The following is a 22,665-nucleotide window of genomic DNA, read 5'->3' on the forward strand; positions in this document are numbered from 1 at the left end:
ATGGCTGGACACGAGGAAGTAGAATGCAGCTTTTAAAACCAGGAAAAGACAACAGTAACGCCATATTACCATATTACAATATCCTAAATGTAAGACGATATCTAGTCTCATATCATATCACAATATCGATATAATATCGATATGTCGGCCAGCCCCACCTTGTTTATAGTTTCAGTTAAATTTTTACTGGTGAAGCTGTTTTACTGTTATATCACAGACATTACATCAGCCACAGGCGTTACGGGACAGAACGTCATGTACAAGGACGGCCGTTCAGTAGCCTTTTACATGATATACATTTTTGTTGTTCAGTGGTTTCTGGCAGTGTCCAAACGGTATATATTACTGAGCGTCTCCCCACCTCAAGTCGGTCATGTGCAGAAACATTTTCCTCCGTTTTCTGTCCTGCGGTTTATTGGAAAGTTTGTATTTCCAGGAGATTTGTTTGAGGCTTCAAGCAAACACTGGAAACACCTCAACTGGATCTGAAATTAAGCTGGAGCCTAATCAGAGACTGGTGGGTGAATGCACACAATCAGCAGAAAGTTCCACCAACCGGAGGCACAAACGGCGGGGGAGGAAGGAGGAGATGTTTTTGCCGCCACAGAAAATGCCAGATACTATCACAATTTTACAGACTGATCCATTAACATTTTTGGTTTGCGGATTTTATCCTTACTAATAAAAGCAAAAGATCACAAATTCTTGGCCTTTAAAACTTGTTTTGCCAAACCAGTAGGCACTGAAACTGAATGGATTGTGTTTTATCCATATTGTCGTCACAGTTCAGACCTTCCTCTGCCACCAGTCTGTAAGTCACTCTGATAATACCAACAGAAAGTTTCCTGTTCAATTACAGCCTCTGGCGCTTTTTCTTGTTTATATTCCCCCAAAATTTATCGACCATCTCTTAATTTCAACTCTGATGCCACTGTAAACAAATTGGATGAAGTACGACAATATTATTTAAAGGATTTGCTGCTATGGCAGTCCCTGTTTATGTCTCCTGCCAGAATGGTAGGAAAGAGTTCCTCCGAGTCGTCCAAGGTAAACAAGACCATTTAATGATCTTCCCAGGTAATTCTGTTGGAGTGTGTTGTGAAAGCAGCTCAGCTTAAAAGCAAAGAAATGTCAATGCCTCGCTGGCTTGAAGCCTCATCTGAGGACTCAAGTTTCAGTCCAACTCATAGATCTACTTGTGCGTTAATCAGGTTTGAGCCAGTTATATATTAAAATGATGAACAGCCTGTGTTTATCATCTATTTACAAATGTGGAAAGGAGGAATACAAAGAATACAAGACTATCATTCACCTTTTCAGACAACATACGGGTCAAGTTAGTAGATATAACTCACGATTGAGAAGGAAACGTCTTCCTATATTAGGATTTTTTAACGGAACATTTCTTAATGCATTCTAAGTTTTGTTGTGGAACCATGTTGAAACAGAAACGAGAGCCGTTTAATGAATATTAAACTGGACTTTTACCAGTAATGGTGACCTTACACCAAACGACTTTCAAGCGATTTCATTGTCGTAGACATATTTCCAATGTCGCAATGAAATCACAAGAGTTTTGCTAGAGTTGCAGCGCGCTCCCGTGATCTCGATCGTTTAGTGTAAGGTGGTCATAACACTGAGTCCCAGCTGTCTTAAGTCAGTCTTTTTCTCATTTCGACCTTCTGATAAAATCAAACAAGTGTAATTGTAAGTTCAATGACGCGAATATTGTCAACAACCAATAGGTGCGCTCTCTCCAGAACCAAACAGGAAGCAAACGGGGTAGAAAGTAAACATTGAGAGTCAACAAGAGTGCCACTTTGACGTGTCCTCCCATTTGTACCACGGTAGTGGAGAAGGAAAGAAAGTGGACAGAAATTGCTGCAGCTCTTGAAATCCGTGGTGAGTATGCCATATGCTATAGCTAGCTAGCTAACCACTTGGTGCCTTCAAATGAAACTCGTGAGCTTGTGTTTACAACATGGGAAGTCGTGTACACAATATGCTAGGCGTTCAAGTGGTTAAGTCGTGAGAACACCGTTGCTAAGCAACGGCAATATTAACGTTACTGTCGGTGTCTAGAAGCCACAGAAGCTAACAATTTAGCAAGCTAGCAAGTGGGTAACATAATGCATAAACTTCCAATGAAGTCTAGTTGTAGTCGTGTAGTCTATAGTCTGTGACTAAAAACTCTGTGACTTAAGACTCATTGTCTTTAGATGTGAGAGGGTGTCAGACTTCAGTCTTTTAAAAGTCTTTTCAAAGTCTTCTTGTATGATAGGCATAAACATAAACATTTTTTTATTTAAAGCAACATCACTGGCCCTAACATCTTAACTGGACATCATGGATATACATCAGACCACCATCAAAAGTCAGCACGTTTTCAGCCTCCAGAGCCCATCACATGTCTGCTCTTTTTGTTTCATTTCGTGCTTGCGGCGCCTGTTTTTCGGTTTGGCATTCTCCGCTTTTTCCAGTTATTTTCGCCAGCGCGGGAGCATAAACTTAATACTTGCTAATGGCTGCATCTTCCTTTTTGACAGGGTGTTGAGGAAAATATTCTCTGATTTAAAGCTCAAACTTTCCACCGCGCAGATACTGACGGCACCTTCGGCAGAGTAACTTCTGTTTTTATCTCAGGATGTAGCTGTAGAAGCGATTGAAATTTAATCTGCCTGCGTTGTATTTTTCTATCATAATTTTTAAGTAATCCTCATCAGTCACACTCCTCAGAAGGATCATATTGGACAGTGTGGGGAGCACAACACAAGTAGATGACTTAGTTTGGCTTCGGTGCTCGGGGACTCTCGGGATTTCCTAAAATGCATGGTGCGTGAGGCTCTTTAAGCGTTTCTACAGATGTGCGAGGTATATATTCCGCTGTTGGCTTTGGGCATCATGTCACTTACCTCATATCAAAACACCCCGCACACCTCAACATCGTTCAGCCAACAGTCAAACCCGATCCTGAGCAGAACAGAGCGCACCAAACTCCCTTGACCGCTTTCACACATTTCCATCCGGGCTGAGATCACTCTGTGTGCAGCTCTGCAGATGCTATAGAGGCCGTGGGCAAGAACAGTCCCTGCTGCCAGGCTTCATTCTTAAATGAAATGTGTTTGAAGAAATTGAAAATCTTTGCACTCCTACAGCGCAAAAAGAAAAGACCAATGCAAATTCACTTAGTATAAATAAAAAGGTTGTCAACAACTCGACTCCGTCAGTAAATTTTCCATGTTTCAAAGAGGTGAGGAGTCATTGGTTGCAAGAACAAATAAAAGGGAAGAATAATGTTTTCAACAGATTTTCATGTGGACAGTTGCAGATGTTCTCAGTCCTTTCTCTTTTTCTCTTTTATTTTGCTGGCAATCCGCATTTTTTGTAGCCATGAAACATGTGTATGTGTGTGTGTTTGTACGTGTGCGTTATTGTGGCTGTAAACAGGGAGCAGGGGGAGGATGATGGGAAATGAAGCAGGGGTTTGTCAGCTTTCCTGTTCATCCTTATTCACAGTTTGAACAGGCAATGCATGACAGAACATTCTCCATTTGTTGAACATGTTGTCGATGATTCAGATCGTAAGAAGTTATGTTGTTCACTTCATACCTTCAGGCAGAAATAAAACAATCAGTGGTGAGGAGATGTTTAGCGGCTGCTGCTCATTACCACCGAGGCCTCAGGAGCTCCTGGTATCTGCTGCTCAGTAGGTCTGTATTTAGTTGATATTCTGCAGGGATGAAAGACATTTCTATTTCATACCGAAGACAGCTTGAAGTATTTTCAGAATTCATAAAATCCAGACCTGCTTTTTATTTGAAATAAATCATCACTAAACACAACTTAGAGTTTTTTCTTTGGAATTAGATTAAAGGAAACACATGTTTGATCTGAGCATTTCATTAGGATGAATTGCACCATGCAGTGTAACACTTAGTCTTTGGAGCTTTTCCCGTAAAGCTGCCTTCACAAGAAATTTGTTCTTTGCTCTCCATGAGGTAGAGTGCAGAGCCTTGCTGAGGCAAAGCGCAGAATTGGTGTGGAATATGTCATCGAAAAGTGCGCAAGGAAGCTACCTCACTGTTTCTGGGCAACAACAACAGTTGTAGCAGTTATCTCATTGGTTGCGCTTTGAAAGGCAACCGAGGTCAGAGTTGAGATAATTTAAACTTTGAGCACAGCGCTTGGTGGTAATTTCGAGCAGTGCGCCACGCCAAGGGTAGCACTTCCACCTAGTCGGGAGGGACCACTTTCCCCATAGGAAAACAATGGCACAGCCAGCGCAGAGAGATCTCAAATGAAACGCATCATCTAGCGACATCAGCAGGTCAAAATTTCAGTTTACTTTGGTGTATGGCCAAATATCTGTTAAACGATTGACATTCCCATCAGCCTCAGTCAGCTATGTTTAGTGCTAATTAGCAAATGTTAGCATTATGGATGTCACAGTGAGGACATTTTTTTCCACCAGTTAATTAACTTGGGACAACACCGGTGTTACCGATTACACCGAACATTTTACAAGAAAAGATGACGCTCAATATATGTAGAGCGCTTTCTTTTGATCTGGATGGCTGCGTGTCTGGCCTCTCTGGTCCAGCTTTCACTGCGAGGCCGCAGGTTTCCACCTGGTGCCGCTGCGCCACACACACACCGGTTGTGACCGCTCTGTCCTCCTCACGGCGATTGCCTCATTAACATTATGGTTCCCTTATATCATTGGGTTTAAATCTAAAAAAGGTGCTTTTGCTTTTCGCTTTGACACCAAATCTCCGTCATCGTCTTGTCTGTCAACTCTCTCTCGTCCCGTGTGTGTGTGAAATCTGACTCCTGCTACTCTGTATGGAGCAGACACTTTCACTTTCAGTTTGTAGCGTCTGTTGTCTGACTATTTATTGATAACATGGCGCTGATATGCAAAACTGAACTAAATGGGTTTTATTTCTATAGAAAAACAAAAAAAAATTTAAAAATTGAATTACCACAAATTAATTACCACACAGACAACTCAGGGCCTCTGTCTGCCCTCAGAGTCTAGGGTCCTGGGGTAGTTGACCACTTTGCCCAGTAGGTAATCCAGAATTGCCTTAACATTAGTGATTCTATTCATGAGGGGTTTAATCAAAACTGGATGAGTACATGGGACATTATGGGTTAAAAACACCTGGAAAGTTTATGTAACCTTTTCTCAGGTCCTGAAAAGGAAAACAAATGTAAATGGTTTTCATAGCAATAACTTGTCATAACAAACTCTAACAGCTATCATAGACACCTGCAATTAACACCACCGAGGCAATTACTCTGACATGCAGCACTTGTAAATATACCTGTAATGACACACTGACACGGAGAAGTGGAATTGTTTTCATCTCTGTTTTCCACAGCTGTAGCCAGTATACAACCCATCATGTAGTTATTTTCTTTCAAGTTCAAACTTGCTCCTTAGAAGATGCTGTGTTCATTTACAGCCTCTACAGGAAATATAAAGTAGTGCATCCATACTGGACGAGAGAACCAGAAAGGTGTTTCCTGAGAAAGGGATTCCCTCCATCATAATGCTGACATGTGTTACTGTTTCACAACCTCTGGAAGTCCTGGCACCGATATGCCACGCACAGGTCACAAACGGTCAAGTCCAATATGGAGGAATGTGACAGCTGGCAGTTTTATTGCTCATTTCTTTGGATGTGCTATGCATAATGGGGATTTTACAACCTCTACTAAAAGAAATAAAGATTAAAAAATGTGTTGGCAGGGCTCAAGATTTGACATTTTGCGTTGAGGAAGCAGTTAACTGGAGAAAGGTGAAGATGGGGACACGTGAAGTGATGTCATGTTTGAGTGTAACATGTCCGCTCTCTGGCAGGTGCACTCGGTCGACGCTCGTGAAACTAAACAGAACTTCAAATTAAAGCCTAAATGTAATTATTGGTTTCTTTGCTTTTAATTTTCAGATGCTTATCGTGCGGTTAGCCTCACTGCAAAACTTTCCGATGTTTTTCCTTCAGCTGCGCTCGACGCATTTATTTTTGGCACCAGTCACAGAAACGGGCCCCCCGGCGTTCTCTGATTGCTGAGTGTCAATCATCTTGTGAGTTTAGTGGCTTGTCTGCCTCTGCATGGGGATGTGGAGCCCCCACAACAAAGGCTGCCTCTGCAGCTGACACGCCTGGGTAAACGAGCTGGGAGTCAACCTGAAAAGCGATTACTATGATGCCTGCTGATTACAGTGTACATAGATCCCAACATGGCATTTGAACACATTTGTACATGTTTGATTACGCTTCCTCTTATTTATGTTTTCCCATTTTAAACTTTAAATGGTGGGTGTAACTTTAAAAAAAAAAAAAATGATATTGTGCAACGTAGGACACAAATATTACTGCAAACTAAGGACAGCATTCGAAATAAAGTAGAACATTAAGCGAAATTAACTGAAAACCTTTAAGTTTCCAACCTTTTCTTCAAAGGAATAGATTTGGGGAAATACACTTATTTGCTTTTTTGCCGAGAATCAGACGAGAAGATTGATACCACAGTCCTTATGGAGAGTAGTAATGGTCTCTCATCTAACTCTCAGCAAGAAAGCGTTCAAGTCAAGTCATGTCAATTGTATTTAAAAACCCCAGTATCACAAAATCACAAATTTGCCTCCAAAGGCTTTACAATCTGTACATAATAAGACTCTCTATCCTTAGACGCTCGATTCCTTCCTAGCAGGTCAGCAGTAGATGTCACATAGAAGTGGTGTACATCATCTGAAAGCTGGGACCATGATTATTAGTTTGAGATGCAGCTTAGCACTGTGTTAAGTTGTTTTAGTCATAAATAAGAAATAAAACTGAATGAATTCAGTAATCCCTACAAAATACCACATTAAGACACCAAGACCTCGAGGAACACCATAGAAAAAGCCATGCTGTGATTTGGTATGAAAAACTTTCGACATTTTGAGATTTCTGCAAGAATTGCATTTTTCAGTGATTTGATGGCGAGCACTTCTGTTCTGGAAACTGCTCAGAAACCCCCTTATTGTCAATCTAGCTAGGAAAGCCATCCATCCTCTGAACGCTCTAGGTCTTTTGTTTGTGGCTTTAAAGTCTCATGAGGCTGTGATTATCTTAGAGGTCACCACAGGTCATTTTATACAGTCAGGTCACGTTTCAAAAAACAACAATGAAATGGCTACTATGGTGACTATAATCATCACACATGAATACAGTTGGGCTAATGGGATCCGCAAGAGTCTCAACTTTACAGTGATACCCAATTTATGTAATTCCAAGACTGTTAAGGGACCCCAGTATGCAGAAATATTGAAATACACAATTTTTTAGAATAGGCAAAAATAACATATAATGGCAAATATACTGCATGCAAAAAACTTGGGATTAGCATAAAGTGGGCATGTCTGTAAAGGGGAGACTCGTGGATACCCATAGAACCCATTTTCATTCAGATATTTAGAGGTCAGAGGTCAAGGGACCTTTTTTAAAATCTCCATGCCAGTTTTTCCCTCGCCAAAATTTAGCCTAAATTCAGAGTGTTATTTAGTTTCCTTCCCGACATGCTAGCATGACATGGTTGGTACCAATGGATTCCTTAGTTCTTTCTAGTTTCATATGACACCAGCACCTTCACCCTAGCTCTAAAAACAAGCCTGCTCCAACCTCTGAAAGACAGCAAGGTCGGCCGAGGGCGCCGGTGCCCTCAAAAAGGTAAACAATATTTAGAATTAGTTATATTTTGGCATATCATTACTAATACATACACAGCATTCACACAATGCGAGCTGAATCCTTTAGAAGAAATCATTGAATCCTCATCTTAACAGGTTTTGGACACTGCAGTGGAGTTATCCTCTCTGGCATCAGAACATCACTCTTTCCTGCTGCCAGTGGAGCAAAAGCATGAAAGAAATGGACCTTTACCAAATAGGAAAATATAAAAATATATTAATTCAACCCACATGCCATACAGTACATTAATTTCAGGCTTGCAATCCTTGAATGAATATGAGTTGGCCCATTCCCATCTTGAATGAAGCTGTGTGGAATACTTCGGGTAAATAAATTAATGTTGAAACTTTTATGGTAGATAAAACAGAGATTTAAAGGGGGCTTCAGTTCATTTAATCTTGAACATCTGAATGTGAACCAAGTCCAACCGAACCAACCAAAGGGCTGCAGAGTCACCGCTGAGTTTGCAGATCTACAGATTTCAAATGTCAATGTCTTACTCCACTTAAACCATTGCATAACTGCAGCCATTACTGGACAACGACAATACTTTTTCAACAGACTGCAGAAGTCAACTCTAATTTATTGTTCCAAAGAGGATCCTGGAAATGGTGTAACAGATCATAGATTGTTCCCTTTACTGGACTTTGTAGAGGCTGCTGAGTGGAAAATTCTTCACGGATGTGAGACACTCAGACAGACAGACAAAGTATGATCTGTTAATGACGTTAACTGTTGCTAACTAAACTAGTCTTTGAGTTTGGCCACCTCTTGTGATCTATCCGCCAGACTGATCTGAGGTGAGACGAAGAAGTATTTTAAATAGCCATGAGGGCCCACATTCTTCCTAAGAAACAAAAATGGTTTCCCCCTCTATGACAGGTTCATTACTATCCAAACGACTCTTGCATAACATTTATCCAACACTAACCATCATAAATAAGTTTAGATGGCACTATAATCTCATCACAAACTCCCTAATGCTCAGTCCGGTCTGCAGTAACTTCACTTGTTATGTAAAGGCATGAAGAGAAAGGCTCAAAATTTCTGGCTAAGTAAAGTTTTCGGCAGCAGACTGGTACTGTTTCTGTTCTCCGGGCCACACTGATCTCTGTTTAAGATAATATGTTCTTCTTTAGAGGCCAGCCAAGACATTTTCTCATTTAATACTCATCACACATCCAGTAATGGCAGAATTGAGGAAAAATAAAGACCCTCCTTGCACTGATATGTTGTCTTAGCTGTCATGAAGAATTACTAAATATATCTTTATTTGTACTTTGTAAGTGGTAAATTAGCAAAGTTACACAAAATGGATATAATGGATTAATATATATATTGGATTTTATTCTTCAAAGTATATAGCTGGTGTTATTCTAGAGGCGGTAGCTTCCGACTTCCCTACCCTGTCTGTGGCCCCAAGCCAACTGAAGACAAAAGGCTTCGAAAATGGGCCACAAATATATAGTTTCAGTTTTAAAACAGTAATTAAAAGTAACAAAAAGTGTCCTAAAACAGCTGGGCACTCTATTCTTTAGCAAACGTTACTCAAAGAGGAGTAAACAGTGCATGTTGTTGGGGACTATTTCCAGTTGCGGATTAATACACGTTTGGTGCTCAAGCTAATATATTGACAGCAAGAACGGTGAGTGCGTGATTGACTCAAAATAAACTATAGTGTGTGTTCAATTGTTTAACATTTCGGGGGATCTTTTGGCAGAAATGGAATATAATATTCATAACTATGTTTTCATTAGTGTATAATCACCTGAAACTAAGAATCGTTGTGTTTTTGTTAGGTTAGAGTGAGCCCTTCATATCTACTTCTTCACGGAGTCCGCCATGTTGCTCCGCCATGTTTCTACAGTAGCCCAGAACAGACAAACCAAACACTGACTCTAGAAAAAGTAGTGTTATTATGGTAAGGATGGCCTCTGGAGCGGTTCATTTCTGGTGTTAACACCATTCGAACCAATCACAGGAAGCATACCATTTAATGCGTCATTTTATGGGTTAAAAGAACGTTTCCTTTTTCTGTTTTGGTTAACGGTGGCTATTAGCGTATTTGCTAGCAAAATGTTGAGTGGAGGCATCTCACGACCAAGTGAGATGCCTCCTTAACATATGGGCTGAAGATGATGACAGCGCCAATACCCGCTGTCTCTACTAAAGTTTGCTGATATGTGCTCCAGATCAACACCAACATGAACAGAATCTGACGGTGCTCCATCAAATTGATATCCAGCTAGAAAATTAGGAGCTGTTTATTGTCTCTATTGTCTCTTTACCTGCCAACTGCCTGACCAATAATCAAATGATATTTCCACCACATGAGTTTTGTTTATAATTTCTGGACCGTTTGAGTTTTGTCTTTGTGAACACAAACCGGACCAGCTGGAAAATTGAAACAATGTATCATCTTTGCATTGGTTCGATTCAGGAACCGGACCTTTACGTGTGAACCCGACCTAAGGCACAGAGGAATAAAATATACACTCAGTAGCATCAACTCCTTGTTGGAAAGACACCAACTACTGTGGATAATAATAATAATAAGGAAGTACTTATCTCTCTTGTCAAGAGCGTGCATTAGAGCTCAGCAGCACACTTTGTGCACTTCCATTTGGATAAATTCTCCAGGCATTAATTACTCCATAAATCTCCATTGTGCAGTCAGTGTGACTGCTCTGCCACGAAGATTCATGGCTGAACTTAGCGTTTGTTTCTCTTTGACATAGTTATGGCTTGATTAATGGCTTACCCACAGGCTTTAAACTGTGAAATACAGCCGAATCTCAACTTTGAAATTATAACAGGAAGCAGGAGGACAGAGCAGTTTTTCCACCATTGTGATATCACGCAACCATCACAATAAATTAAACTCAGACAGCGGTTGTGATAGCTATCAGGGTGGTAACCATAGGTTTTGTTTTCTAGTCTGGGACTGAAAGTGCTACTCATTCAGTCTCTGTCAAACACTTGCAGTTCTGCTTCTTTAATATATCTCTTTCCATTTCTATTTCTGTTTTTTTAGAATTAATAATTTCATACAATTAGCACATCATGCCTTACATTCGCCCCTAAAAAAGATATGAAAGTAATTTGTGTATTACGTGATTTATGTTTTTTGAACATTGTCTTTCTTTTGTCCTTTTGGAGAGTGGAGAACTAATGCCTTGTTAGCTTTTCTTGGTTTCACAGCTTTGGTATTTGAAATTACATGGATCTTGATCTTGTTAAAAAGGACAATAACCACTGAGGACAGGGACTTAATTACATCTAGATCAATGTGGGAATACCAAAGAATGATTAATTCATTGCTAGCGCCATTTACATGTGGAGAGGATTTAGAGTTTTTGAAGGTTACCCAAATATGACTCTCCAGAGACAGAATTAAAATACCGACACAGTCTCTTTGCACTTGAGCATGGAGGGGAGGCCAGACAGTTTACTTTTATAATTTTGTTTCAAAATAATTAATATTCCGTCAGATAACTCAACAAGTTCAATATATTAAAATGTGCACATTGTGTGTTTCAGGTCCAACGAGATTTAGTAACAACAGATTGTCACAGCTGAGTACCGTACTGTATCTTGTGTCTTCATAGACAAATTCAGAGATTATTTAATGGCTCCAAATCAAAGCACCTGTAGGGCAATACTCCACAAATGGTGAAATTGAACTTGCTAAACGTCCCACTGCTTTGGTCAAGTTACCTCGCTAACCTCACATTTCAAAAAACAATAATTAAATGAAATGCTTCATGCCGTGTTGCGTTGAATGGATTATTCTGCATCTGTTCCCGTGTTCCATGGACCTCCATGGGTATTATATCAGCACGACAATGGACAGAATAACATCAAAGGCTGTGTCCACACCCCTTCCTGACCTGTATTTACTGAATGGACAAGCTAATGTGGACCCCAGTCCAGATGGTTTCTAAACAGGCACATCTGGATGGTTAAAAATACCATAAACTACATCCTTACAGCTGTAGCAAACAGAGGAAGGGAGACATGCAACACCAGTTATTGTAGCATATTTACAGTAGATAGATGATTAAACACGTACAGTCACAATATTGTGTTGCCAGTTATTAAATTAAAGACCCATGGTGTTGTGAAAACTGCGGAATAATGAACACATTTCTCTTGTACTTCTGTCTAAACACTGATGGTAAATGTAAAACGATCAGTTATTAAATATGCTCACAATTTCCCCCATGAAGCAGTTTTAAATTTTGAAATATAAACCTCTCTCATTGTAATTAGCTGCAGATGAAACTCTATGCTACTCCATGTCTATGCTTCAGCGTTCGTCAGCTCAGGGGATTTGTGACTCTCGGTCTTTGTATAATGACAACTGACAGCCACGATCTCATCTAGCTGAAGCAAAACATTGAGGGATTGCAGCAGAGTTTGTGTTTCTTTCTCCGCGATCAACAACAACACCTGCTGTGAATTTATAAGAGAGGATAGGCTCACAGGCTGAGGTTAGACAGACACACTAGCAGAGGTGTAATTTGTGGAAAAGCTGAGTCCACTACAGCGATGTCAAATTTATGCGTCTGTTGCTGATTTATGATAAACATGTTATGCATTAATGCAAGGTGCCCTTTTTTTTCTCTCTTTGTCTCACTGACAAACAGCCATAGATCATCAGAAAACAACCAAATAACAAGCATGTGAGGAGATACAAGCAGCTGAAATAACTAGATACAGGTGTTTCAGCGAGTCACATGACTGATTGTGCAATGTTGACATCTCCTCCATTCGGTTCTTGTAGACGACAACAGTCCTGGTGAAAACAGATTAAAGAATGATGGATGAGGAGATCTCCGAGCCCACTAGTGAGGATGAAGTGGAACCATGTTTTCCTTATTACATTCTCACGTTAATCCCTTTCAACTCCTGCTGACAGAGGTATTGTGTTATATGCCAACATGCAATTATAGAAGCACTGATAGAAATCACGCGATGGGTTAGAGGTCTGGCATGTTTGTGAAGATGCTGCACACGGTGCCAGTGTGGCATTTTCTTTTCCCGAGATGTGGCAACAGCTGGCTGTGTAAATTGTTCCCGTGGGGAATGCGGTATTAAGAGCATTCAAAGTTAATATAAGTTCTGCGAATGTGTTTCACTCCTGCTGCGATAACTTATTTTGCTCCTTGGTCTGCTTTCATTACTATCTATCTTAGCTATCAATCTTATTCCAGTACAAACATAACATAGGCTGAGGCCTCTCGAAGACGATGGCGGGATATTAGCTAATGTTACTGCAGAAGGTCCGTAGCGAACTAAATAAAAAGCAACTTCTTCATGTCAAAAAGAAAGAAATCAGCAAACTGCACCCACATGCAAATTTGAGTGTCAGTGGCTCCACAGTCTAGATGAGAACCTGACCGAGAACAACTCAGAGTTGGTTGAGGCCAGAATAATACCATATTCTAAAGCAGACCTCAGTACAGTATATAAGATTTGGTATTATGGCAGAGCAGGTGGCACACCGACATTTACGAACATTTGGCTGGCACTACATCGTGGAAGTTTAAGAAGCTATCTCATGCTCATGCATATGGTTATGTTACTTGTTATGGTTACTGTAATATTTCGAAGTCATGCTACAGCTTGGGATTCTACAGTGACATCCTTTTTATATATATATTTTTTTTTTTGTTACACATTACGAACTAAGTTTTCATGGTGCGATCCGATTTAGTAATTAGTTTGACACTTGCTAGTAATTACAAAGAACTTAGGGAGGACTTTACACACAAACTCAATGATGGATGAATACAGTAGCTGGTGCAACCCAATCCAGCTATTTCAGTTCTGGTTACCAAGCTATGTTCACAGTAATATTTTTCTTTCCCGCTACAGTTAATTTGGCTTGGAATGTTTAATGCAATATTTCTTTTTATGACCTTAAAATAAAATATTACTCAGCTATAACAAACGGTAGTAATGAGTCAGCTTTCTTAAGGTTCTACATGTCAAATAGAGGAAGAAATGATGTTGGGCAAAGCTGTTTATGTCTTGCTTGTTAACTGACAAAACAGGCCACAGTGTTTTGACACACTGTATTAAATGCATGTTAAACCAAGTCCTACCACTGTGCTGGATTATTGTTTTTAATAAATGTCACATATGTCTTTTGAAAGATCTCTCATGTTAGCTGTTATTCAAACAACCTCAGAGAAGAAATTTCCCCTCAGGTTCTGAGTTTTAAGACACAAACACATCTTGTTCTTTTAACCGAGCCCTCCCTCTCCACTGTCAGTTGTGAATATCCAAAGGTAAATTGGGGTGATATAGCGAATACAGATATTTAATCTGACAATTACTGTATCGTCTTCCTACGAGACTGTCCTCAAGGGAATTTTTTCAATGCAACCCAAATGGCCCGGTCACACAATAAAAGCTTTGCAAGTGTTTCACATCTGGTCTGCAAAAATGGCCTCTTACCACTGGGAGTTCTGCAGTGTGACTGCACGGTATGAGGAGAGAATCAATTTATACACTTCTGACAATCATTTAGAAGGAAATTAGATTCATAAGATGCTTACTTGGGGTTAAAGGCTGTATCCAAAGTTAAACTCAAACACCTTGAGCTTCAGAATACAGATTTCACTCCAATAATGACATTTTAAGGATGTGATGGCACACTGACAAATGCTCACCAAAGGATTTTTTGGATCTGCTGTCAAAACCTCTTATTCCGTTTGCATGTTGCCACATTTCAATGGATGAAAGATGGAGGGCTGCTTTATACTCCCACTGTGATCAAACGCCGTGGCTTTGAGTGGCAGGTTCGACTACACCAGCTCCAAACATTTGGTGCATTTCAGCTTCGGAGCTTTGAAATCAACTTTAACAATATCTCAGATTACAACATGACGGTTGTATCATCTGCTGAGTGATTGCTCTTAATCCGCTCATTTTGCTGTTATTCCCACAGCAGACTTTTACCCGACCGTGTGCCCAGATGTGACCAATTACAATAAATACTGATTATTGTTTTTAAGAGTGAGCAGTCAAATTTGTTTGTCCTAATAGCAAACCAATTTCCATTATTATTTACTTGCAATAAACAAGGTCATCCCATGTCACTGTCTTCAGCTGCTAGTAAGAGAGAAAAGCTCCCACGGGTTCAATGATAATATTCATTTAAACCACAACAATATGAGCAATAAAATGTACTTTATGCTAGCTGTAGAAACAGCTATATATCTCACCATTGTGAAACACAATTGATTGTAATTGCATAGCACAAGACTTTGCACGCACATGCCCCTATTATTTACACAAAGAACCACCACCACAACATAGCTTATTTTCTATAGCAAGTCATAAATCCACTCTTTGACATGCAAAAATATATCCGGAGACCTTGAGAAACACTTAATGTGAGAACAATCTACACAGCAGTTACTGTAATGTCTGTGGGTATCCGCCCTTACAATCACTATATTAGCTCCATTGTGTTAGTATATACAGTAACACAAATTTCTCATCATTTAAGGAAGGCAAGGGAAAAGAAAGCTGCTCATGAATCTTAAATATTTACATCCCTGCCCCTTGAATGATTAAGTGAACACAAGGAGCACTTTGGATGATTGTTTCTTGATTAGCCCCACTTGGAGAGCTAATGGTGTTGCTAGATTGTGTATAAGAGAGATCATTAACAGTGTAAGGCTTCCTGACATCAAAGGACATATGTTGACAAAAGAGAGTGCATCTTGTTCGTTTTCCCATGCATCCTGTTGCACGAACTTCCAGGGAACTGGATGAGATACTTATTTTTAGATTGTGTACTCGATTTCAGGAAAATGTTAAAGCAGAACAACAAGTGATCACATTGTTAAACCTGCGTTTACTGAATTTCTGGCTTCCTGGGGTCAGAGGAAACAAGCTGCAAACACAACTTTGACATATTATTACATTAGCCTTGTTTGGCTAACGTGTTAGCAAACAGTTGGTAAATGGTAAATGGACTTGCATTTATATAGTGCCTTTCTAGTCTTCCGGCCACTCAAAGCGCTTTTACACTACACTACATGTCAGCATTTAACCATTCACACACACATTCATACACTGATGACAGAGGCTGCCATGCAAAGTGCCAACTTTGCCCATCAGGATCTAAATACTCATTCACACATCGATGGCTATGCCTTCGGGAGCAATTTGGGGTTAAGTGTCTTGCTCAAGGACACATCGAAATGTGATCGGAGGAGCCAGAAGACACAGAGCAACGCTAGCATTTATTTGAACTGTGTTTCTGGCCACCTAGCTAAGTCCAATTTAATATACACTCTCTTTGTGGATTCAACACAACCATAGACTGTGTATAAAAAGTGGACATAGTCACCGTGACGTCACCCATTGGTTTATGGGCTGCCGTTTTGAAGCCTCGAGTTCGACATTTTGGCCATTGCCATCTTGGTTTTTGGCCGCCGCCATCTTGGTTTCTTGCAACCAGAAGTGACACGAGGGTGGAGCTAGTTCCGAACGCTGAAGATTTTTAGGTGACCAAAATGTCACAAGTAACTTTCATGAACTGAAAACACACTTAAAGGGTTAGATTTGTAAGACGAAAGCACGGAAAACACCTAGACTGGACAACACCATGGTAGCGACCTGTCTATCACAAGGTAGCCACACCCTAAAGCATACCCTGCTTTATGGTCTATTTGACTCTAAATGGGACCATAATTTACTAACTGAATATCATGCTGTATTGAAGAAGACTTGAAACTAGCGATTGAGACTGAGGTAATAAATCAAGTAACAAGTAGGGTCATTTTATATCATAGACTTCTATACAAGTAGACTTCTTTTTGCAAACCTGGCTATTAGAAAGAATGCAAGTTTAAGGCACTTCTGCATTGACTTCACTTTTCAGACCCTGGAGGTTGCTGCTTGGTCACAACGAGCGACGTCCCCTTTCTCATTACACATTAAAAATATGAATTATATCAACTTTAAAGATGTATGTTCATCTAAACAAAACAATCCATGAAGTGAAAAAGTTTAATTCTGAATGTAGAGCTTAAATCACATTGCTTCTAAGTATGTGAAAATGATTGCTATCACTAACCCGAAATAAGTGCACACAGCAGCTATTGTTCTATTAAACAAACCTAATAATCTTTAAATATAGCTACGCGCTAAATATAGACCTTGAGGTTCGCCTTGGCATAATAAAATGACTCCAAATAAAAGATTTGACTGTGACTGGTAAACTCCAGGGGTTGCACGATTCTGTGAAAATCGGCTCGGCTTTTATGTGGGTAGGTGATTTCTATATGAAGCAGGCAAAAGAGCAGCTGGACGTGCCGTGTCCAGAAGAACGGAAAATCTCTCTCGACAAGCCAAACCTCATGTATGGCCCGGATCCCCTGACTCTAGTGTGAAACGGTCTTTCTTTCATACCCAGGATCAGCTTACGGGCCATCAATCCAAACCACAGTCCTGATGAATGAACATGCAAAAACTGATCCAAGACCAGTCTGAAGATACAACTTCTTTCTATTCGATAAATTAACAGAACGTTGAGAATTTTACTTTGCATCCGAGTGACTGCAGGCCACATGGAATCTGGTCTGTTTCCCCTCGAGCATCTGCAACGGTTAACAAAATTGCTGGGCAGACAGAAACGGAGAGGCATACATGGTGCAAATTTCAGGGTTTGTCTTTGCTCCGTTGATGAGGGATCCACTAAAGCCCCTTCCAGTGCCACAACTGAGAGCTGTATGACCAAAGATCTCTTTTGGTTTGGTTGCTTGTATGGATTGATGTCCCCTATATAGAAGCCAGTAAAGAGGGACTACTGGGAGTAGGGGTTTCCCTTTGGCCATTATTATAGAGTTTGCTAAATAGTAGGCGTTTAACAGAGTGCCATAGCACGGGTCTTTGGTTACATGTATCATAAGTCAACACTTAGAGGGTATTGTGGCTATATAATTGTTTCACGTGACTAAACAGTGACACACTGGGATGACGTATTCTCTTTTACATGATTTTTTTCTCATATTTTGGGAGGATCGTCCAATACAAATTTTTGCATTTCTTTCACTCACTGGGAGAACAAAGGCAAGGACAAAAAAAAAATCACTTTTCTCTCGGAGTAGACTTCTGGAAAATGTTACAACATCAAACATTTGATTGTTTAATTACAATCTAACCCCTTTTCTCAGCCTCAGGATTTGCTTACCAGGAATTAATTAAACCGTTTTCCTCTTGTTTATCACCCAAGAGCATTGAATAAATTTGAAACACACACGCTCGATAATGGCAGCTCAACCCAATGAATTGACCATTGTGTTCAATCATTAACTAACTCACCAATTTCCAATCATGTTCAGGCATGCTACCTGGCAACTCAATGACGTGGCATGCCTCCCACTCAAAGAGCGGGTCAATTAAGAGCCATTAGAGCTCTTTAAACGTATCACGGGGGCTATTTTATCCAAGCTTTAGTCACAGTGAGCTCGTAGGTATGTTGGGAATCTGGAGTCGAGGATTCAACTCTCATCAGGCAGATTTAAAGAGGATTGCGAGCTTTATGTTTTGAGTTTAAAAAGTATATAAATTAGAAATAAGTACATGGGATTCCAGGAAAAGATCCAGATTTCCTTTTAAGGACAGAAAGATCACAAAATGTCCCCGAAATTGAGGACATTTTACCGGAACATCCTCAGGAATATTAATTCAAATCATACACATTTACAGAAGTAGTAAATAAGGGAAGGCATGCCTGTGGTGTTCTGTGTATACAAGCATCTTTAAGTGTGGGTATGAAGCACTGTTTGTGTGAGTGTATCCTGGAGCATCCAGATGCCCCAGATGTGTTTAAGGGACAACAGAGCTTCATGTGGCCTGTGGTTGTGGGCCTGTAAGGATGAAGATGAGAGAGACACTCATCTGTACACCCGTCTTTACGCAACACAGAGAGCAGTGCCCTACAGCTCCCCGAGACCCCAGACTAAAGGATTAGGTAAACGGTTGATAAAAGGTCCCCGAATCACAGAGAACAAATGATGAAAGGCTAATTATCCCAGAATAGCTTTGAGATGTTCTGATAGAAAACAATGCATGACTGTATGGCAGCAACATGACATCAAAGACTGTGTGTGACTGGAACTTTTTGCATATAAACATAGTTCAAAATGCTCTCCGCCAGGGGGTCAGAGTAATGGTGAAAATGATTCATAGAAATGCCAGGTGATCACATCTGGAAGCAAGTCGGCTCCAGAACAACAGTCTTTCCGAATTAACCGGCAATCATCATTTGGGATCTAATGGTTTCATAATGCATAAAGAATCCACGAGTGAACTTTGTGTCAGCAGTTAGCTATTAAAGAGGCGTCCCCTGGTGTTTCATTGATCTATCTTTTTGATAAACCTCCTGACCCAGTTAGCAGACAGGGTCAATGCACATAGTGGAAGAAGAGTTTAATGAATAAGTATCATGAGCAGAAAAGCCCATCGTCTTTCACTGTCTTGATATTGCTTTCTGTAGACCCCTTTTCTGTTAGTAAAATAAGTAAATAATTAGTTAGTAAATAATTCTCTGAACACGTTAGTTAACGCTGGCTAGCAAGTTTTGTTGGCTTGTTTTTTAACAGTGGCTGAAGAAAATAGGAGTTTCTCTCAATATGTACTGTAACTCACTCTCCAGGTCTGCGCGTGTTAGTTGAGAAAGATAACATTAACCAACAGGACCAGATTAGCCGACCCATACGCCGCTGGCAGGCTACTTCGACAGGAGAGAATGACTAGCTTGTCTCCGGAACCAAAGAGTACAGAAGCAAAGAGACGAAACGCTGGTGTTTTTTTGACAACAGCCGCTGCCGCCATTTTGGACTGAAAACGCTTATTATATTTATAATATTTTATTGTTCAACACAGGCCATTTCAGTAGAATATGACAATAGAATATAAATGATTTTGTTTTACTTTTGAACTGCACTTTTTAAGCAGACGTTTTACTGGCAGCCAGTAGTCGCTTTCAGTCCAAAACGGCGGAAGCGTAGCTTTGCTCCTGGGAGCTGATGTTGCAATGGAACAAACAATTAATTTTCACTTTTTGGCAATATACATTCTTTCCTGGAACTAGCTAGTTAGCCAGCTAGCTTGTCCAGAGTCTGAAAAACTAGCTAGCTAACACCTGCTCTCCTCCCGGGGAAGTAGTCTCCTAGTGGCGAGGAGTGAGGCAGAGGGACCGTCAGACGCAACGCTGCCACTGGGCTCATTTTCTGTAACCAGTGTAGCGTGAAAGCATGATGGATGAATCATGAATGGATGAATTGGCTAGCTAGCTAAGTAGCCAGGTGTCTGACCAGCGGGCTGGTGGCCAGCGGCAGAGCTGTAAAGACAAATTGAGGGCGTATAAATATTTGGATGCCTATAGGTAATTACCCTGCAGAAAAGTCAGTCAAAAAGAGAGTTGTACAATATCGGGGACACGTTTCAGAGATGGAGAGAAAATGTTACTAATAGTTTAGCTTAGCCCTCTGCTAATCTCCTTGGCAACATTTTCTCTCCTTTCTAAGAAATGCTTCGCCGATATTGTAGCTCGCTAGAGCCTCAAATCACAGTTTGTCATCTCAAATGTATGCGATATTGATTCTGGCACCTAACAACACAGCAAGAGGACTTTTTCGATGTTGACACTATGCTGATGTAATTTGTCTTGCCTCCAGCCAACACCGTCACGTAATCATGACCTCGGCTGTAAATTGGTCTATAATTCTAAAAACACTGTAATTTAACATCTACTGTAATGAAATTAACACTTAACGCTTGTCTATTGTTGTCTCAAATGTGGCAATCATATGTGTCTCCTGACAGGAATTTAGTTGCATTTCATTGTAATTTTTAAGAGGGAGATTTAAAGTGGTGGTGCAACACAGCAGTTGGTAGAGGAGCTTTAAATGCACTTAATTTTATTGTATATAATAAAATACAGCCGAGTTGAATTAAAACGAAACCAAATGACATAACTGCCTCAAAAATGTTGGGAAGATTGAATCAGTGTCTGCTGAAGAGTTTACAACCCAGTATTTCCAGTAACTCTTATGTATTCACAGTAATAGATGTGTTAAGACTTTAAGAATTTAAAATAGCTGGCTGCTTCTAGTTATCTCCATCTGTATGCTTCTTTTGAATTTTCCTAGTTGTCTACAGTTAGTCATAACCTGTGTCAGCTTTAAAAGGAACACAACTATGTTTTTTTCTCGTATAATTGGAAAACATTATCAACCATGTGAGTAGAGGGGGACAAGACCAATGTGTTGTTGCTCAGTCTGAGGAATGGGTACTAAGTTGCTTTCATCTCCAGAGACATTGGTTAGTTAGATTTATTTGCATCTGCTTTTGAGAGTCTTGAAAGTCTCTGTAACCATGCCTTTGTGGCTTTCTACTCCACGAATTCAAAATAATTTAGATTCCTGCAACAAAGATGATTAATAACAGTGAATTATCCCTCTTAAAGAGGCAATGCAGTGCAATGGACTCATAAGAGACAGATAAAATCAAAGCTTGATCTTACGAGTCCTCATAAGAGACAGATAAAATCGAAGCTGGATCTTACATTTCCCATAGTTCAACCCTTTGGGGACGTCTTTCATTAGAGCCCTCTACCCACTTTTTTACAACCCTACAGCTCCAGTTGTGTAATGCAGGCTTTCTGTTGAAAATTTTGTCAGTACTCATTTTAGCACATGATTTTGATTTAGTTTTATTTTTTTGGCAAAAATTTAGACTAGTCTTAGTCAAATTTGAGTCATTTGATTTTTGATAGTTTTAGTTTAGTTTTAGCCAACAAAAACTGAAGACATTTTAATCAGTTTTTTTGTCCGTGAAATTGTTGTCTCATTTTTAAGGTGCTATTGATAACATTGATATCATTCAGCCACTAAATGTCCCAAATTCCATAGAGAGGCAAAGTCCTGTCCCTTCCGTTGGACTACCATGGAACCTTATTTAGGAAAAAATATGAACGGTAATCAACGGCAACAGACACATATTGTTTTGATCCTGTTTGAATTGCGCGTTTGTCAATTTACCTACAACAAACTGCGACTTTCTTGACTTGCAAAATTATATTTTCAATTGACAAACATCATATGTGAGATTCATGGCGCAATTCAAACAGGATCAAAACATATTAGTCTCTCACCATTGACTACCTTACATATTTTTTTCCGGAATAAGGTCCCATTATGGTCCACCGGAAGGGGAGGGACTTCGTCTCTCTATTGTATTCACTTCACAACAAGTGGCTGCTTGTTCGTTGCACAACCTGCATATTTTATAATTGAGTGGACTGAGACATAGAGAGACAGTCATGTTAAGTGATGAATCTTTCCTGGTAGAGTAATGACACATTACATCCCTCTCCAACATGTTCAAAGCACCTCACAAACCCACAAACGGACTATGGGGTGCCCTGAGGCAGTTCTCGCTCTGAGGGGTCAGAATACAATAAGATACGTGCAGTGTTAATGTTGAAAGGATGAAAGGTTTCACAGATTTTCAGACTTGATAAGTTATCGGGAGCTTCGACGCTATCTGAGCAAAACCCTCAGCATCTTTTTTATAGTCTCAGTCTGGGAGGAGGCGCTGCAGAGGAACAGTGACACCTGCTGGCTAAATACTCGACTCCCACCCCCACCCTCAGTGAAGGCCTACCATGTGTTCTCCCGATACAAATTTCACACTTCTGCAGACATAACGGATAACTGAACTTATCATGAGCGTATTGAGAACAGCAGACTTAAACTGTGGCAAGAAACTTGTGCAGAAAGTGTGTTGAAAAGTTTGAAGTTTACATGCTCAAAAATACAAAATAAAACTCCCTGAACACTAGTTGTTTACAAATCAGACCACATATTTTTGGAAATGTCAGTTTGCTATTCCT

General features: G+C 40.1%; 1 long non-coding RNA gene across 1 annotated transcript; it reads right to left on the reverse strand.

Annotated features, from left to right (window-relative positions):
• Positions 1-2,402: 2,402 nt before the first annotated feature.
• LOC119474752 lies at positions 2,403-22,116 on the reverse strand. Its single transcript, XR_005203636.1, has 4 exons — positions 21,812-22,116; positions 12,531-12,537; positions 8,710-8,716; positions 2,403-2,414 (listed from the first exon to the last, which is right to left on the reverse strand). It is a non-coding gene; the product is annotated as an uncharacterized LOC119474752 (long non-coding RNA).
• Positions 22,117-22,665: the final 549 nt, after the last annotated feature.

The sequence above is a fragment of the Sebastes umbrosus genome, chromosome 16 (genome assembly GCF_015220745.1).
Source record: "Sebastes umbrosus isolate fSebUmb1 chromosome 16, fSebUmb1.pri, whole genome shotgun sequence".
NCBI lineage: Eukaryota > Metazoa > Chordata > Actinopteri > Perciformes > Sebastidae > Sebastes > Sebastes umbrosus.